Below are 17003 nucleotides of genomic sequence, written 5' to 3' on the forward strand. Positions count from 1 at the left end.
AGGTTTTATTCAAGCGTACACACCTTTGATCCATAATTTAGTATTCAGTTATTTCTTAAACCATAGCATATGTATAGCGACGCCATTTTGTTTGACCAAAAAATATAAAATACCGCGAATGTATCCCACTATCAACAACAAAAAAATGAGACAAAACAAATTACGGCGAAAAAGTCAGTCTTGGTTATTTCGATATTATATCATCAGGTTTGATTTATTTTTTATTTTTAGCAGTCATATAAACAACCAAGCTTTGTAATATGGATCTTGTACACCCATTATTAATGCTTCTTCCTGTAATTGCGCGATGATGATCTGAAATATTAACTGTATGATGCTATATTCTTAAATCTTTTTCGAAAAGAAAAATACACCTGGGTACTAATCGTACACAACGGTATTAGTCGCACAATTTATACATTATATTTTCTTAATCAGCGTTTTTTTCCCAGCAGTTGTGGTTTAGCATAAAACTATATATGTCTAACAAAGAAACGATTTTAGATGTTTAACTCAAAAAATTAATATAAAGAAAGGAAACTGCAGCTGCTGGAGCAGTACCGCATTCTCATTATAAACAATTAGTTGGTCCGTTATTTAAGGCAATAGACTAATTGCCAAAACTGTACAAAACAGCACAATACAAAACAACATAAACACATACAAGGAAAAAGCTGGGGTTACCGCCTTTAAACGGTCAATTCAAAGCATTGGGGGTTTTAACCGGTTTAAGAGCGGTCAACCTCACACTTCATGATACATATAAGTGTAAATAAAATTTACATGGATTTGCTATTCTTTGTTTAATCTACAACAATAAACTTGATATCATTAATTATTATGGGCTATGAAAGTATAATTGGTAGAATGTATGGTGTAGTTTCAAACAAGCGTGAGATTTTTCGTTTACTATGCCTCGTATCAGAAATAGTTTGCTATGTAGAACTGAATAAACATTAAAAATGCATGTGGAAACAGGTACGCCAAACGATCTTTTCAGCCGATCTCGAGTAATTATCATGCAACAGTGTTTAAATAGATGAAGCAAAAAACAAGCTCTCGTTTACACAACTATTGACCGATTTACAGACAGACTACCTTATGAATCTGATAAAATTTGTTTTTGTTTTTATAATAATTATATATCATAACGCTCAATTATATGTTTGCAGGTCAGTTTTTTTTTAACAATTGTGACATTAAAATAACGAATTATTTATTTATTTCAGAATTGGATGGTGATACCCCTGAAAGAGTATATTGTCGTCAGCAAGTACAACACAGCGAACTAAAGACAAAGACAGTATAAACTTACTTCGAACGGAACATTTAAAACCAATTTTCGTATGCTGAGGTTTGTTTTATGAAAAAGAACGTTTATTTAATATATAATAAACCAAGCGAACCAAACCTTGTACTACGTAGCGTTTTTTACGCTTAAAACATTTGTGTTACACTAACCCGACCCTTTTTCTTTAGTGCTGAGTATGACCATGGCACAAAACAATTCATGTTTTCGAATAATTTAGCTATACTTAGCCACATATCAAAATATTTTTTGCAAGATTTTACAAGCATGCTTTATAGACATTTAAAAAAAAAACAAGTTAATTGAATGAAAAATAACACTAAAAAGCAAAATTGACTGTATTTTTCCTAACAACACAACTATTTGCGTGCATATTTGTCAACCCAAGGAAACCACGGGTTCACAAACTGTTCTGTTGCCATCAAGGAGTGTAAAATATTTATTTTATTATACAAAAAACTTCTCAATACATACATCTTGTAACACGGTTTATTAGCGCATTTTGATTTAATAACGTGTTAATGACGTTATATTTCAGTGAGTTATTCAAAATAAACAAAATAATTAATTTTGTTTGAACAAAGAAAGTGGCCGGAAAAGTCAGGTAAAAGCAATTAAATAACCTGTCCATTTGGTAAATATAATGAGTAGAAATACTATATTAATGGAATCATAAAAACAGTATGCCAAACACTATTCCATACAGGCTTCCAACACTTACATCTTTAGAATTCACAAATAAAAAAAATCTTCATTTAAGAACAAAATTCAGTTATCAACAGTGCATTTGTTAATAGCTTTACTGTGGCATTCATTTAATGTTTACTCTATCCACATTATTCCATACCCGCGACGTATCATGTAAAATGTTGTTATTATCTAATAAAATATATTTATATATTATCATCACGTCTATGTTTAAATCAATCATTTTATTAAATAGAATAATACTTTTTGAACCTCTACTACGGTACAAGCATATTATACACCCCATATAAGAATAAAAAATAGGTTCAAAAGTTAAAACTTTCTCTGTCTGTCCCGTTGTTTTCATTTGTTTTGTTTAATATTTACTTGTAGTGGATTGCCAACACATACACTACACGAGGATACGTTCCGATTGTTGTTGACGATGCATTAAATGCCGAATCTTTGGAATTGCACGATGATTCTAACAAGTCGTTTCAACTTGGTACATACATATAAAACTGCAGTGTACTCGGTCACATAAAACCCAGCAAATTAACAATATGCATGTGAATAATTTTCCATCGTCTTTTTTCTGTTGATATAATGTACAGTAATCATATACGCACTCGTTTAAGTTGTATAATTTTTAAACCTAAATAATTTTATGCACGCTGTATTATATTGTACTTAGTAAATATTGACGATGACAGCTATTGTTGTTTATTACCACATTTTAAGGCACGTATACTGTTTGTAAAACATGGGTAGTGTTTTTTCTTTGCTTAACAGATCTCGATGGGCACAGGACAACTCACAGGAGCATTCTCCACTTTCACAAACATACAGACTTCTAAAAGCAAGTTTTGAATATCTGAAACACAACTTGTCTGACGAGGTCAGTATAACAGTAATACTCGTAAAAAATCAATTAAAACCTAGGTCTTTCAACGTGCTTTCTTTTTTCTTTGTATTGTATGGTAGTACTTTGGATCATATCACCGTTAATAAAACATGAAAAGCGGTCAGTTTAATAACTGTTAACAGTGTAAGCTGGTTTAAAAGTACCTACAGCTAAAACATTCACTATGCCCTAACATTTATTTATAATAACAAATTTAATTTATAATCAATTTACATATTCGACAAACTTTGTACCGAAAGAGATTAACAAAATTCAACTTTGCGTTTGTGTACTAGTAAAAACGTTTGTGAAACATATGTTCAACTCCGAAATAGTCTCATGATTATTCTTTAATAAAAATCAGAAGATACATTTGATTGTCTCCTTGCAGTTGGAAGATGCTTACATGACCCTACTCGTGCGAGGAAAGAATGTATTGTACATAGATACCGTATCTGCGACAAATATATTTCAAGGACGGCAAACAAAGACAAATCTTAAACGCCATGTAAGTTTTGGACAATAGAACAACTGTTTTTAAAGCTTCAATAACCTTTAACCTTACACCATATACCCTATAACATAGCTAAAATTAAATAACATATTTAAAAAATTCAAAAAGTAGCAATTTGACGTCAGAAGTGGTTCTATATACATGTTATCTTGGTTGATATCTACTGAATATGTCATTTAATAGAATTGCGTCATAACTTGCGTCATCGTTTAGATGTTTATTGGCTGTAAGGCTCGCTGCTCGCTGTATAAAACACTATAAGTCACATGCGTTTGAGTTATTTAAAATCATGAAGCTGTTAACATTGCGTGACATTATTTGACGTTGCCACGACATTTTTGCAAAGTATTGTAATAATGTTTGTCAGCCAAACTAAATTTGCAAATGTGAATGATTAAATAGTATATTACATATTTGTCAGATAAATATCCGTTATTGTTATATTATATGAAAAATAGGGTATATCATGTGATAAATTATAATAAATGGCAAATAAATTAGCATCTTAACATGTCTGGTGTATCAATGTTGATCTAAATAGACATATAATAGCAAAGACTTGTACTCAGCTGCAAACAATTCCAATATACGCAGCTGAGCATCGCCCAAAGTATGCGTGTTGTACATAGCGCTGTTACATAACATAATTATAATAAGTCATGTTTCTGTTATCTCGAATGAATTTAAGTGTATTTTGCACTGAATTTACTAATTTTCTATAAGTGAATGATTTTTTTACGAAAACGGAAAAACTTAGCGATATGATGCTCTTTTACATGACGTCATATTTTGCGTAATAACGTTCCAACAACGTCGCTTAAATGCTGTGATTTACAGATGCCATATTTTCTGTATTGTAATTATTTTTGTTTAAAATTCAAATACGAGGGGTGGGGGCGAACTGAAGGCTACAGTCAAATGATATGACAATCATTCTGTGCTTTTTACGCTTATTTATCACAAAGCATGGATTAATTTATGATATATAACTAAGATGATTGTTATGATCTGTGTTTTCGACTTTGTGCATCCATTGGTTTTTTTCAGGAAGATGATGAAAGGTATGATTTAATAGTGGTAATCGTAAATGAAAACGAAAACCACAGGGTTATCATGGTACACGAATACAGATTTATGATTTATGAAATAAAACAAGATAAAACTAGACACAAAATGGGATGTTTTGTAAATATATATATGAATAACGAAAATCTACAATTATATTTGTAAGGGCCACTGAATTGTTTGTACTTTTTTGCGGCAAGCAACAAATTGGAATATAACGTCTCAAGACAATGCAGACTTTACAGCACATTTTAAAAAATATTTATATATTGAGATATTAAGATGCACTGTTACATGAACTGGTATGCTTTATTTTTATTAACTTAATTTACAAATCATACTTTGAATAGTTTTATGTAGTTCATGCATTCAAAAACACTAAAACTTTTTGCGTAAAATTAATTTTTATTTACTGATATAGGTTATCCTGTGGAAAATTCAGAAGATCATATATGTGAATCCCCTAGGAGAAACAGATGATGCGTATCGATGTCACTGCAAAAATTGGTAGTAAGTGTCAAGAAATCTTGTATCTGTTTATGTACGTGTTAGGTTACCTGCTATGGAAGATCTCATTAATTGTAATTGCAAAATGTATAAAGTGCCATTAATTTATCTCACATTATCCAGAACTTATTATTTATACTCCCGTAAAATGTTAACATTGCAGTCACTTCTTGGATAGCCGTTCAAAGAAGGTTTGTATAATGGACGTATGAGACCTTGGGGTATGTCAACAGCTGAGCATGATAAGCAGATGGACAGTGTCTTGTATGGCATATTTGTGTAAGGTTACCTTTGCGTGTGCATGACCTTTTGTGTTTTGTGCGTGCATATAGTTACACGTATAATTCTCAAAGCTGTCACACTTTTGACACTTTTATTTAATATTGAAATTCATTTGAAAATAACGCATGTAAAGAGAATCACGAAAATACAGAGGCACATATAAAAAGGCATAGCTCTCTTAAGTCGTAACTTGTTACACCTTTTCAACATGCTCTAGTACAAGTCTAATGTTTATAAATGTTCTCAAATGAGTTCCAATGGATTGCTTTGTTGAACAAAAGAAGGTTGGTATCACTGCCATTTAGAGGAATGTAAATCCAAAAGTAATATAATCAACATTTGGCGGAATCTAATCAAAGGCAAATGTTGCTAGACCACTGACTTTAAAATGATAAAAAAAATATAGACTAAGTCTTCAGCAAAATGGCATTTGAAAAACATTAAAACAATATTTGACATGCTTTTTTTATTAGTTTGAACATCCATCAGTTCTTTATATGAAATTGTAACGAGTTGGATAATATAGCAATCATAAACTTACACCAGGTTTTCTTAGCGCCTGTATATATTAATACTTGTGCAATACTAGTTTGCAGAACAATATCTTGAACTGAGGACGCTGACTTTTCCCAAGAGCATAGCTCATTTGAGGAGAGATAGTATCATTAAATATTTTTGACTCCAAAGTTTTATATATTTATAAAAAGAGGCATCGAAAACGAATGCGTGTGCACAACATTTTATTTTTATTTTAGTTGTCGTGTATGACACAGTAATTGTTACTTGACGGGAGGTTTGAATTTAGTACAAGTTGTAGGTCAAATCAATATGACTTAAGAAACTTTCGACGATTTAGGGTTGATTACTGCGGTTATAACCAACGGTTTGGTATTCTAAGAGGGCACAGCCCAAATGGTCCGCATACAAGCATCAGAACGACATACCTTGGTTATTACCCCAATAACCAAAAAATTCTAACATAATTTTATTTATAAGTCAACTGAGATTTAAAGGTAACCAATAAGGACTATATCAATAACACCTCTTCCCCCTTTCCGTGAATTACATGACGTCGGATTCATTCATAAACAGTTTGCGAAAAATCAACGTTACGTCATTCGTATCGGAAAACAAAGAAAATATTTTGCTAATTACTAAAAATTCAAGAATTTTATTGCAGACAACGGAACTTGTGTCTTTTGTCTACAGAACTCATATCGAATGCCGTGGTAGACTACATTAGTAACCACCGTTTAAACGGTCTATACGCTTCGCATTTAGCTAATGGTTTTTATTTGCAGATATATATTATACAAAGGACATTGAATCTGACGAAAACTCACGGAGTAAAATCGACTTTAAAAAAGATCACGATATTTGTGATTTCAAAGACGGTAAGACTTTACACATTTTAATATCTGGGTAATTTGTATCAAAGCGCTAGATAGTGACCGATCTTTTTATATCACAATATAAAAACTAAAGCATGATACATAGGTTAAAGCTCCCATAAATAGAAATTTGATGTCTTCCTAATCCAATCTGACTTCGAAAATTGTTGATTTATTTTCAGCCCCTGATCATGATGACGTAGTTGATTGGCCCTTCACAACATCTTCAGGTATACAATATTGACATACACTTGAGACTTGCTTTTTTAATTTAGGATTGCCCAAATACTGTTTTTACAGGTGTATTGTCTATGCATTATTATTGATTGCTCAATGTTACAGATGATGATTTTGCTGTTTGTGCATACAATCATAGTGCAGTTTTGATTTAAATAACAGATTAATAATTTTGTTTAAAACAACATGTCCATATGTCAATCTTTTTTCTTGTTCGTATATTTTTTTTAATTACTCACCGAGAATGAACAGTTACGTGGACAAAATAATTGTGTTTTTTCTGCTCCTATCACCGGTATATTGCAATTTTTAAGATTATTCAACGCTATTGTTACGTCTTGCTACCTACGACTCGGAAGGTGATCAGGTTATACAAAACAAAGTATCGTCGACATTTCCCCAAATTTCTACTAATTGTATGTGTGACATACTTCATCGTATTTTGTTACGCGATTGTTAAAAAAAGTGGTATTGCGTTTGTTAATCTAGACATTAAAATTACTATTTGTTTATATAAAGGTATAATTTCTTCTGTGAAATAATGCGTTTCTTGGATAGTGTATTATCTTTATCTGTGACATCTTTATTTTTATATTTATATCGTTTTAAGACCTGACCTGCTCAACATGTTTGCGTGTATTTAAGAAGAAAGATGCCTTAACAACCCACTATCTGACACATATCAACAGATCAGGTAATACAAAATAACTTTTACTTCCAAATTACCTCAAGACTACAGAAAACACTCAAGGTTAATTGAACACAGAATACATTGAAGTAGGCACTTGAATCTATTAATGTTTTACTAAGTCAGCCTGATATTTAAGTAACATGAGGTGATGCGTATATACGTTCTTTTGTTAAAAGGTACAAAACTAAAAAATGGTCTATTGGCGTATTAAGATGTTTCATTATCGGATTACAGAGACAAAATACGAAAAGCCAAAGCGACCATGTCCTTTCTGCAAAACGGAACAAAGTCAGTTAAGAAGGCACGTATTAACGAAACATCAAGACGAAGCTCAAGTTCAGGAAGCTTTGTTTTATCACGAAGGTTCCACCGAAAGAGACAATGCCTTTGACAAAATCCGAAAAGATGGGATGTATCGATTTAATAAGGAAAAGGCTCTTGATCGGAACCAGATTATGTGTCGGAGAGGAATTGTCACGCTGATGTTCAGTGTTCAAAATGCAACGGCTTCTTTGGAAATCGCTTGTTTTACCGAAATAGAGAGCTATGCATAGGCGACGGCATCGATGTTCCAATAAGAACGAAAACATCACTTTAGAGTTTAAAAAATACTGATGAAGAATACGAAATAGAAATGTTTAATAGATTTCAGGAGATCGACATCGGTGAAATTTGTCGATTCAGCGATGCGTCGAAGTTCATCGGCCAATCCCTGTTTCAATAGCAAAAGGGAAAGGAAGGACATGGAGGCCAAAACAAAAAATCAGTCATGAATGATATGCGATCTTTCGCACGGTTATACAAAGCATTTAAAGAATAAATGCCTTCAAGTAACACCTCTGAAAACATGTTTGTGGTGAAATACTCTTACAACCTGCAACGAGCAATCGAACCGATCAGCAATGACAAAGATAAGCAATTTAAATATGGTTTTAAAATGTCCCTTAAATATATCATTCATATGGCTCAGGAAAAGATGATAGGGTTTTATTCGAAGAAAGATGATGATTCAAAGGTAGCTTGCTACGAAAGGTTTTTGAACGTTTTGAAATTGCACGAATGAAGGATTTTTGCCGATTCTGCATACGCGTTAAACTACAGTCGGCAAGAAAAAAATGAGATTGTCGGAGCAGCAGGCTGATGAAGAGGACATTCAAAAACTAGGAAAGTACATTAAGCAAAATATAGAGCAAATTAGGGCTGCATATTATTTCGTAGACCGACGAGAATTTGTCATTTTACGGAACAGTGTATTCAGTCGTTTGAATCTTTTCAACGCACGACATGGTGGTCAGCCGAGTAGGCTGCAAATTAGCCAATACCAGCCGGCAAAGGAAAGTGGATAGACAATGGCAATGTAGATCAGCTTTCAGATTATAAATTGCTCGTGTCTTATCAGCCAGACAAAGGTAATCACCTTGTCCCTGTCCTAATTTCAAAGGATTGAATTCTCGGTCTGGATATGCTGTGCCACCCTGAGATTCGTCATCGGGAAGAAGTACTTCAGTCTAATGAGTTTCTGTTTCCAAATACTACCCTCTCATCAGACCATGTTTTCGGGTGGGCATGCATTTGCAAAATGTGCGTGAATGCACTTATTACACAACCCGAAAAATTAACCGCAAGCAAACAGAAGCACATAATCTCCACGATATACAGTACCCTTCAAGTGCCTGAAAGGGAACGTCATTTCTTCTACAAACATATGGGTCATTCCAAGGAAGTCAACATCGGAACATATCAATATCCTTTACCAATAATTGAGGTCATTAAAGTGGGGAGACACCTTCAAGATATTGATAATGGTGAGACACCTACAAGATATTGATAAAGGTAGGGAACTTGTTTTCATTCTGGAAAAAAAAACTTACAGAAGATTAAACTTAGAAAATCAATCAAAAAATTTCGTGATCATTATCCGACTATATGAAATAAAGAAAGGAAAAAGTAGAACTCATTAACTTTCCAGGTGCAACAATAATGGGAAACATTCCAGAGACTACAACACGTGACAATACAAGAAAACGGGTATTCCTTGATGGTATGAGTTTTATCTTGGTAAATGAACAAGTGTGGAATTTTGTTGATAAAAGTCATATCGATGGCTTATACTTTGTACGTTATTTTAACTTTATTTAAAGGATTACGCATCCTTAATATGAATAAACATTATTTTCTTTTACATTTTAAAAACAAATAAATCATTTTACTTTTCATTTTGATCGTTGTCCACTGGACACTTTTGGGATGCGCAAAATATCCGTAGTATTAATTAAATTTTATTATTTAAGTAGTACATGATAACCTCTAAACGCATTTGCATTTCTTGTAATGCAAACGTTATTGTTTAGAAGTGAAACGAGTTTTAAAGTGTGGGTTCGACCCGCAATAGATATATCTTACCTGCTTATCCTTTTACATTAATATTTAGTTTTAAATATTGCAAAATGTATGGGTTAAACATATATGTTTTTAAGGAAACGCCGTTATTCCACTTTTAATATTAAAAATATGCTGTTTTTTTATTTGAATTATTCTATGTAAAACAGTTGTAAGGACCATATTAACAGTATTGAAAATGGCTGTAATAAATAAGTTATTGTTTTTAAATAATCCACCTACTCCTTTAAATTAAAAGCTAAATACGACTAATTCGTATAACACGAAGAGTAGCTCAGTAAAATTGTATGCTGTTATATAGAAGTATAATAAACGAATTCACCAGAAATTTTAATTGCATGTTAAATCGTATCAATTACTTTTACGGTGACTTACAGATAAATTCGGCTATATCATGCAACACGAAAAATAACTTGGCATAATTGTATGTTGTTATAAGAAGTGTAATATATTGATTACATCGGAAATTCGATGTAAATATAAAAAGGTGAATCTTCATTTTGCCCCAGCAGTATACTCCCATCATCCACCATACCGTTAATGTTTAATCAAATAAATTAACCGTGTATTTTGTTAAAACTGCATAAAACTACATTTAGAGGTTCTGTAATTCATGACCCAATAACGTAAATAATGTCTAGGTGTCCAAGCAGTATTTGAGACGGAGCAAGTGTGTGTTAATCCGAAAGAAGATGAAGCATTTGAAAAGGTTTGGATATTTCGACCTACCTGGAGTAACACTATATCCTGCTGTATTGCGTCGAATATTATGTTCCATATATTTGCGCGTTTAAGTGTGATAACACATGTTAAACGGCATGTTATAAGTTTGGATCTAAGTAGAGTTGTTTCCCCCAAATATTAAGCATAAAGACTGAAACTTTTCCTAGTTCGACACCATTTTGTTATTACATTGTTATTATATAACATTGTGATCCCTTTGAAACGTTGAACGTTTTGGCAATAATTCAGAATTCCGATATAGCCATTATATTAATGTACTCCCTGTCCGATTCCGTTGCTCGTTGTGTGAAATATGTGGTGATATTGAATATTTGTCGGGAATCTTAACATGTGTCCGAAATACGTAGTGGACGGTTCTAGATAACCAAGTGTCTACAAATACATAATTTTGTTTCGCTAGTGTAACTCCACATATAACCTAATACAAATTTTTTTCTTTACTGTGATATGTTGACACTCTGCTGGCATAAATTGTTTATGAAGTACATGTAGGAACTGCTGTTTGTTTCGACCGAATCAACATTTTTATCGACCGAATCAACATTTTTATGTTTATGTGAGCTGAATGCTAACGCTCAGGTTATCGCCGTTTCGCGAATATACAAGAATTGCAATCTTATTAGTTATAATTATTATGACAAAAAGCATATTTATGATTAATTATATGATGTCGTCTATTAGATCCGTTTATAATTGAATATAAATCTTTTTTTTCAGCAGCGAACTAAGACGCACATCGCTCCACTTACCCTAGCATAGAGAAAACTAATAACCCTACACAGTCAAAACGTATGATGAAGAGACTTATAAATTGTATTAGTTTATATTATAATGGTGAACAATCAATATGTCCTGTAATTAATATTGATATTTTTATTCGTTTTTTAATATTTTATATTTCGACATTTAGGACGTATTTTCAATGAACGAAAGCTGAGACAGCGACAGTACAAAAAGTATAAAAACCCGAAGGAAACAAGCTTTCAAGTAAGTAACACACTTATGTGTTGTAGGATTTTTATTATTAGCAGGCTTTAATAAAGTACATATTGGCAATTTAGTTCATATATTAATATAATGATGAAACAAATGTATGACTTATGTGTTTTGTTAATTGATCATTAGTGACACACCTAAAAATAAAAAGTTTTCGCTGAAACGAATTTGTTCGAAGATATTTGCCTTTTCGTGTATATCAATATTCCCACATGACGGATGCAATAATATAAACATAATATATATATATATATATATATATATATATATATATATATATATATATATATATATATATATATATATATATATATATATATACGGTTTTAAAAAAAAAGGCTAGATATCTTTGTACAAAGTTTAGTTAATGTTTAAAATTCATAATCAGTTAGAACAAGTATGTATCTAGATAAAATTTCTAATTTGGGAAAAGGAAAGTATTCGCTCATTAATAAAACGTTTATCGGCTTTAAGTTTAAATGCTTTAATACATTCATAAGCTAGCAAGACAAATCATAATCAATGTTCTGGTTTCATCCAATAATTCGCAACCTTTAAACATACTTGGTCTTCGTTTGTAAAAATCAGGTATAAGTGCTTTTATTTTATTATGATATCAAGACATATGGGAACAAAATGGTACTCGTCATGAACGTTTTTACGTGTTCACAATTTACATATTCTCTAAATTTCTGGTAAAGTGTTGATGCCTGTCAGTTCCTCTTAAGAATGGTATTATGTGACTAAATTTCGAATACTCAGTTTAATCTAAGACAATAAACCTGTATCGATTCCTTGTAAACAGATGGTGATGAAGTGACATTTACATCAGTCCGCCGAAACTGTACTTAACATATTGAGTTTGTATTTAAAGGGATCTTTTCACGCTTTGGTAAATTGACAAAATTGAAAAAAGTTGTTTCAGATTCGCAAATTTTCGTTTTAGTTATGATATTTGTGAGGAAACAGTAATACTGAACATTTACCATGGTCTAATATAGCCATTATATGCATCTTTTGAAGATTTTAAAACCTAAAAATTATAAAGCGTTGCAACGCGAAACGATTGAATAATTTGGAGAGTTCTGTTTTTGTCGTTAAATTTTGTGAAACTACGAAGATTGCTTATATACGGTATAAAATACGTCACGTATGTGTACACGGCGGAATAGCTCAGTCGGCTAAAGCGTTTTTACTTCAGTACTCTGGCAGGACTCCAGGGGTCACTGGTTCGAAACCTGCTCCGGGCAATGTTCTTTTCCTTTTTTAAATTTTATTCTTGATTTTTTACTGGAGCTTTTACGATCCAATGTTTACATTTATCAATATAAAGCATTTTATGAATAAGTTAAAAAATGCCAAAATCTGTGAAAAGGCCCCTTTAACGTGTTAAACACGCGTAAAGGAATATTTTATTATTTTGAAAATTAAAGATGTATTAATACTTGGCGAGTTGAGGACTCAAATTAGTATTATGCCTTAGTGACACCGTATATCCTATAAGAGTCGTTTGACATCGCATAGACATCATACATACATATATGCAAGCCTGTGCTCATATCCCAGCTTTCACATTATGGCATCATTTAATATGTTATAAACATAAAAGAAAGTGGCTTATCGACTTTGAACGTTGACGGTTAGGGTCCTATATATTTTGACCAGTTCTAAATTTCAACTCCGGAAGGCTTGAACATACTCAACTTCTGCTTTCATAGTAGTCCCATGGACTTCCGTAACACGTCAGACTCATTAAGCTTCTATGAGTAGAGGGTTTCGAAAACATAGTGTTTTTGTAACGATCTTTAGTGTCGTTCCAACTTTGTTATTAAACACCATAGTTTGCACGATGTTTTGTGTTAAAGAAATAACACATTCATCAGACTTAAGAACCCTTTTTAATTAATTTTATCAAATCCTGATTAGTTTGAATTCGTGTTGAAGGCTGATCGTGAAGTTTTGATATAAGTTGATGGTGGAAAGGAGGAGTGAAACAACGATTATGATTATGAAAATCATATTAAATGGTGTGACGGTGTTGTTGAATCATTTTATGCGATTAAACCTTTATTTCGAGCGGATTTATATTAATTCAATTCCTCACCTTCAATAGGTCTTTATTCCTTACACTGTCCCAGCGAGTGATTCCGATAGCTGGACAAAAATCTTTATGGTTTCTTTTCCTGCTCCAGTTGAAAGCATGTACAACGGATCCGGCCACTTTTGTAACCCCATCATTGATCCCGCAGGTCACAAGACATGTTCCTAGAAAAGAAAATACAGCATGTTCAAGTGCAGTTTAGGACATGCACACGTTACCAGCAATTAACCGATTAACACATTTATTAAACGTGTAAGACAAAAGTAAATGAAGGGAAATCTAAAACATGGTGGAATAATTTAATGTGCGATTAGGTTTATGGGCAATTAGCTATTAAGAAAGAAGACCATGCTGTGTTTTCATGTAATTGTGTACCATACCATTTAAAAAAACTGTGCACACAGGTTTACCCATCAATGACAATTAAACGACATATATTTCGACAGAAAAATAACGATTTCAGAGGATTGTTCTTTAACTTTCCACCCGTTTTCACAGAACATACTAATCATTTTATTTTATGTTAATGATTTATCAACCGAATATATTTTGAAATAAATGAACACGGCTCAGTTGTCTGCGTTTGATTAAATCATTTAGGCATTTAACCCGGAATATCATGAGGGATACATTTAACCTGTAGCGATTAAATATATCACTCCGCCCTAAAACATATCATATAAATAGCGTTCAATAACTAGGATACTGTTTTTATTTTACCAAAAAGCTACAAATAATTGGTATCTTATTGGCTGATAAGAAAGTTTGATTAGAAATTGTCGCGTGATATATTACGATTATACAAGTATGTCCATAGACTAGGGCTATGACTATCTTATTATAAGATTTTAATGATTTCGCGTCAATGTCGTTTTAATACATGTTTCGTAAACTATCCATATAAATCCGACGCATCACTATCAAAAAAGTTTCATGCGATAATCAATGCGAATGAATATACTTTAAATTCAAATATTAGCATGACCACTCTTAAAACGCTTATTTTTCAAAAAATTATATGAATGCAACATTGTTGAATGCAAGATTTAAAACGTTCAATCCACTTTGACAGTTTGTTTATATTGATCGTAAATTTGGCATCCATATAGTGTTGGAATTCTTTTTAAATATAAATTGTTAAAATCGGTCATAAGATTTCTCTTAAAACGAGTCTATATTCAATAAATATAGCATCTATATGTTTCTGTCAAATTTGAAAAACAACATATGCGTATAGTTTTTTCTCTCAATGTCTCTTTTGCGGGAAAAAGTATCCCACAATATGTATGGGTATATTATTAACTAATGAGCTCTTATGAGCTTTGTTCAGTCTAATGTACCGCGGTTCAATGTCCACAGTTAGGTAAGTGGTTAAAATAGACGTAGGAATAATACATTCTTTATAAGTTTGCAACGCCCCAAAATTAGTAAATGCCTTTGTTAACGTTTAAGAACGAGCGAAGGTGTATGTTCACTATTGAACCATACAACATTTCCATAAAGTCAGGAAAGAGAACGGAAACGAAGATTTGATTTAAGAATTGGATTGTACGGTGGCTGCCAGCGTTACAATAGCTTCTTGATTAAATTTACTGATACCAATACAAAACAATACCAATGGTATAATGAATAGGAAATCGTTAGATTATCCACACAATTTCAACAAAATATTTCCAGAAGTAAGAATGAAAAGCATAAAAAGATAAGATAAATGTCTTCTTATTATTTTCATTTCGCGTTGTTTGAAGCTGTATCCTTTTTAATAACACATTTTTATTAACAGTTTTATAATATTCAAACCATATTGCTTGGTGCGTATTGTTCAGCGGTATACAAGAACAATAAGGTAAATACGAGTAATTCGCATGTTAAGCTTGCTTGATTATGACGTACTCATTAGTTTCGTTTTCGATCGAAGAGACAACAGAACAGAACATAAATTTTATTACGACTTGTACATAGAACATCGTCAGTCTAAACCATGTAAGAATAAACATATCAAATGGTCACGAGAAATAAAAGCGTTATACAGTAATTAGCATTGTACATACTATCTAGCATACTACATGGTGGGTAATCACAAAAATGAAAACAGGAAAAAATCGAACTTTTACAAAGTATGTATTCAACAGAGTGCAATCAGCTATTAAGCTGTTAGAATTAATGGAAAATAAGGGAAAAAAAACACGTGATAATTTTCTCATTTATACAATGAGCCTGTTTCTCTGTTAAAGCGGGCATTTGAATAGCAGAATGATCTCAACAAGCACCTAAAGAAACCGTGTACATGATTGTTATGAAAATAGAATATTTGCTTCTGTGCTTTATTTGTTTATTTACCAATTTGTTTAGAATGAAGTGGATGGGATATGCTTTGTTGCCAAATATTGTTTTTTTGTGTAGATCTAGTATTATTTAATTGTATAATGACATGACGTATTAACACTTGAATTTAATTAAATAACATGTTACTTTTGGGAAAAAAAGAAGTGTATTTATCTTAATAGTTTCGTTTCCATCTAGATTATTAATAAAGAGTGACACTTGTAAACAAAAATGCAAATCACATTTGAACCAAAGAACTACTATTCAACCAGCGAACGCACCTGAAACGTTAGAAACATCAAATTACGTTTGAAATATTGAACCTGTTTATGCCCTGTCTACTGGTGTGACACACTTTATTAGAACTGAATAGTGTGTAATCAGTCATTGAAAATAATTTTTATCATGTCTAAACCAATAGCTGTGGAAATAACTGATGAGCAATCGCAGATAGCCTTTGATGATAACGTGGTCGCCTTGTAGTGCTCTGCCGGAGTTTAGTTATGTGTATACATTAGATTGAAAACAAAATATTTCACACGCTATTGTGCCCTTGACACTGCTTGATGTGTAGAAGTTGCTTTATTTTATTTGAATGTGGATTATCATCTTTATAGAAATAAAGAACATACTGTCTACTGATACATTTCTGCGCGTAAGTACTAAAAACGCGTTTTATTACTGTCTCGTATATACACCCGCATCATCTTCGAGATGTCCGGCTAAAACTAAAAGCGCACTTTGGAATGACGTGACGTTCTCGTCTTACTTTATTTTATCCCGCTCTGTGTAAACACGTAACGTGTTATGATAAAAAAATGTCGAAACCAGAATCATCAATTACGGAAGA

This window comes from Dreissena polymorpha, chromosome 5 (assembly GCF_020536995.1).
Source record: "Dreissena polymorpha isolate Duluth1 chromosome 5, UMN_Dpol_1.0, whole genome shotgun sequence".
Lineage (NCBI taxonomy): Eukaryota > Metazoa > Mollusca > Bivalvia > Myida > Dreissenidae > Dreissena > Dreissena polymorpha.